We start from the raw sequence: 4896 nt of genomic DNA, 5'->3' as shown, positions 1-4896 counted from the left end.
GGGTATCCGTTTTTGGCGAATACATTGTATAGGTGTTCTTCTTCCTCTTTTTGCAGTTCTGGTGTACTGCAGTGTGTTGTGGCCCTTTTGAACAGTGTCTTGATGCAACTTCTTTTGTATGTGTTGGGGTGGTTGCTTTCGTAGTTCAGGACTTGGTCTGTGTGTGTGGCTTTCCTGTATACCTTTGTGGTGAATTCTCCGTTCAGTGTTCTCTGTACCATCACGCCTAGGAATGGAAGTTGGTTGTCCTTTTCTTCCTCTCTAGTGAATCGGATTCCTGTGAACTTGTTTTAAGTCACATTCTCAAGATAACTTAAGGTTTTATAAAAAGCAAGAGACATCTCAGCTCAGACAATGTATTAAAGGTGTGAGGTTAGAGTCTGTTTGTATCCCAATTTTGAGTCAGACTGGTTCTATTTCCAAAGTAGAAATTTATAAAATATTACATGGATTAACTGCCTGCATTGACTGCCTGCAGATTGTGTGTTTTTTGAGCAAAATAGAATGTCTCTGCAAATATTCTGCAAATGCACATTCACCCCATAGACTTATATCTGTATGTGAGTGCATGAGTGTGAGTGTGTGACTGTGAGTGTCTATAAGAGAGTGTGTGTCTACCTGTATGCATGCTTAGTAAAGTGTGTGTGAGTGTAATGGAGTATAAGCCTGTGAGAGGGTGTGTTGCAGGGGTGTAAGTGTGGGGGTGCATGTGTGTGTGTGTATGAGACACATTATGTGTATGAGAGAGAGTCTGCATGAGTGTGTGAGTATGTAAGAGTGTGTGTGTGAGAGTGTGTACAGTGTAGTAGGGTCACCTGTAGTGCAACATGAACTCAAGGTCCCAGTTGAGGCCATTCTCATGGGTTCCGAACTTGGCTGTCATCCTCTGCTCGGCCACTCTGCATTGTTGCGTATCCTGAAGTCCAGCTTGGAGGATGGACACCCGAAGATCCGTGGCCGAATGTCCCTGACTGCTGAAGTGTTCCCGGACTGGGAGGAAACACTCCTGCTCCACAGCTACCTGATGAAGGAGCAGTGCTCTAAAAACAAGTGCTTCCAAATAAATCTGGACTCTAACCTGGTGTTGTGCAATTTTTAAAAAGTATATTTTTGTTGAAAAATAGATTTTTAATGTTACAACAAATACAAAACAATACAATTCAAAACAATTCAAAGAAAGAACGCCAAAAAGTTAAAAAACCAAACCACCCTCATGTACAAACGTATAAACATATATATAAATGTACATAATAAAAAATCCAGCTACTTAACTAAATAAATAATAACTAACAACTAACTAATAAATAATAATAACACAGCTAGCCAAACAAAACACTAACTCTCGAATATCGAGAGCATTAATTTTCACCTATTCATACGTTCACAGTTTCCCCTCTCTGGATATTGGACTTGTAAAGCACAATTGTTATGGCTATATAAAATCCCTTATGAGTTAGGCAGATAAATCTGTGTCCAGGTATTCCAAAAGGGGCTGCCATGTCTTATCAAAGTTCTCAGTTTTGTGGTGTACCATACTCGTGAGAGAAAAATCCAAGGGGATATGCTCCCTAATAATTTTCCGCCAACCCGCCAGGCTTGAGGGATTTTCGGATATCCAACCTAATAAGATATTCTTTCTTCCACAGAAAGTGAGGATATTGAAAAGTTTTTTCTTATGTGCATTTACAGGGATCACAATGGGCAAGCCAAGAAGCAGAGAGATTGGATCCTTCTCCACCCAAAATCCCCTCTATTGCATCCACCACAGCACCCCAGTATGTTTGAAGCCTATCTCAGGACCAGAGACAATGGTTAAGATTGCCTGTACCAACTTTATACTTGGGGCATGTTGAAGATACCCTTGGTTTAAATTTTGACAAATGGTCTGGAGTCGAGTGGACTCTGTGGAGAACCTTCAACTGTAAAGCATGGGTCCCATTGCAAATTGATATCTTTTTTGTGTTTTCGCAAATATCTTCCCATGCCTCTGAGGAGACCTCAACACCTAGCTCTCTCTCCACACCCTGCAGAATCAATCGAACTCATCTGAGGGGCTGCCCCCCTCAACTGATGATATAAAGTGCTGATAGAAAATGTACTCTTAGCACTGAGTACCCTCCTCTCTATGTCGGATTTGTAGGGATCAGTCAAAAGTGTAGTCTTTTTTTTAATAAAATCCCTAATTTGAAAAAAGTGAAAGAGATCCCTATTAGATAGCTCGTATGTCCGTGCTAACTGATCAAAGGAAATCACTGTGTCTCCTTCAAATAAATCACCCATGCAAGACACACCCCTTGCTGCCCAATGTTTGAATCCTGAATCCATCATCCCTGGTTGAAAACCGGGCATACCCACTAGAGATGTAAATAAATGTTGCTTTCCCCCTGCCAAATTGCCCTCCATGCTTTAACAGTATTGATAACCATTGGGTTATGGCAATCTTCCTTAACTGCCCTTAATTTGTCCAAAACCAGCAAGCCACTAAGGGGTCACCTTGCCTGAGAGGTTTTGATATCTAACCATATTGAAAGAGGGTCCCCCACAAGGCCAATCACTCACGTAAGATAAAAGCGAGCTTAGTTGATAGTTTTTAATGTCCAGGAGATCCCATCCTGCCAGTCTGTGAGGCAATTGCAGTTTAGCTAATTTAATAAGGGGCAGCTTGCGATGCCAAATAAACGGGCTGAGCCAGCCGTTCAGTCTCCTGAATGTTTGCTTATCGGTAATCAGGGGGAGCATCCGTATAGAGTACAACAAACGGGGGAGAATATTCATCTTAATAAGCGCTATGTGACCTAACCATGAGACTGGAAGCGCCTCCCATCTTTTAAGGTCTTGTTTGATTTTGAAACAACTGATCAAGAACTGGAGTAATGGATATGCCCAAATGCATAAAACCCCACTGTGATCACTTAAATGGGAATCAATATTCACCCTCAGGACCAAGCACCTTCATTAGACCACCCATAGGCATAGCCTCTGATTTTGAAAAATTAATCTTGTACCCCGAAAAAATGCCAAACAAGCAGGTACATTATATCAGGTGAGGCACTAAAACTGTTAGATTTGACAAAAAAAATGAGGACATAGTCCGCGTACAATGAAATCTTATTTAATTTGAGCCCACTTTTGGAGTTAATATATTAGGATCCCTATGAATGACCTCCTTCAATCACCAACATTAAAAGCAATGGTGAAAGGGGACAGCCCTGTCGGCTGCCCTTAAAAATATTAAAATTGCTTAATCATACTCCATTGGTGAATGACAGCAGCGAGAGGGTCACTGTAGAGAACCTTTACCCATCTTATAAAGGCTTCACCCAAGCCAAATTGCTCTAGAGTATAGAAAAGGTACAGCCGCTCAACTCAGTCAAATGCCTTCTCTGCACCTAAGGAAATGACCAATCCCTGTATTGACTGTTGTTGGCACGCTTGAATTACATTAAGCAGCCTCCTAACATTATTGGAGGATTTATGGCTCTTTATGAAGCCCATCTAGTCCTCTTTAACAATAGAAGGTAAAACAGTCTCCAGCCTTAACACAAGAGTCTTAGAGAAGATTTTGAAGTCCATATTTAAATGTGAAATAGGCCTGTAAGAAACACAGTCCTTTAGGACCTTCCCTTTATTAAGAATAAGCAAAATATTGGCCTCTCTTAGAGATGGCAGGAGACAATGATGACTGTACGAGTCATTGAATGTGTTGAGCATCGGGCCTGACAATATGTTTATAAATTCCTTATAGAATTCGCTGGGAAATCCATCAGGACCAGACGCCTTTCCACTCTGAAGCTGCTTCACAACCTCCTGCACCTCTTGCTCTGATAAGGGGGCATTGCGAAAAGACTCTTGTTCGGGGGTCACACCCAGGAGCTCCAGATCCTTCAAAAAGGACTCCATCTTGGCCCGCCCCTCCTCACAACCCTAAGATTAGTATAATTCAGAGTAAGATCTCTGGAATGCCACATTAATCTTTTTGGAATCACGTTAGGTTCCCAGACCCTTCCCTAATTGACGCAGTGGCTCCCTTTCCTAGCGAGATATGCTAAGTATTTGCCTGGCTTGTCACCATGTTCATATAACCTTTGCTTTGCAAAAGCAAGTTCCTTCTTCACTGTCTGCATGAGCATGGACTTCAATGCAGACCATAGCACCGTAATCCTCTGTAGTTTGACCAACGAGGGCCTGTCAAAGTAAGCCTTCTCAGCTGCCTTCAACCGTGCTTTGAGGAGACATTGTTGCTCACTCTTCTGCCTCTTCCAACTGGCAGAGTAGGCGATAACTAACCCCCCGCACAGGCTTTGGCAGTTTCCCAAAGGACAGATGGACTGCTAACTAAGCCTGAGTTAATGTCTAGGAACACCCTAAATTACTTAGAGAGGTACTCCATAAACTTATTATCGTTAAGGATAAAGGATATCCAGTGCCTCAGGCCCACTTAGTGTCCTTAATCTTACACTGGAGCATGATCAGAGATGGTAAATAACCAATCATACAAGATGCTACCAGTTCCAGGGTTGCCACAGGGGTCAGAAAAAAATCGATCCTGGTGTGACATCTGTGCGAAGTTGAGAAAAACGTAAAATCCCCGTCTGTAGGGTGGAGACGCCTCCAGACATCCACCAACCCTAACTCCATACGCAGATCCACTAATTGCTTAGTTTGTACCGAGGGTATCAGGGGGCCTTTGGCAACCTGTCTACTGTGGGATCCATGAGACAGTTAAAATCTTCCCCTATAATGATATGCCGGGATTCAAGACTGATCAGTTTTTAGAACACATCTACCAAAAATTTGAGGGTATGGGCCAGAGGGTAAGAGACATTTAAAACACCATATTCTTCCCCGTTTATCAGAGCTTTGAGAATTACAAACCTTCCATGTGTGTCTTTAACA

This window comes from Chiloscyllium plagiosum, chromosome 8 (genome assembly GCF_004010195.1).
Source record: "Chiloscyllium plagiosum isolate BGI_BamShark_2017 chromosome 8, ASM401019v2, whole genome shotgun sequence".
NCBI classification, from domain to species: domain Eukaryota; kingdom Metazoa; phylum Chordata; class Chondrichthyes; order Orectolobiformes; family Hemiscylliidae; genus Chiloscyllium; species Chiloscyllium plagiosum.
This window is presented reverse-complemented; position numbering follows the sequence as displayed.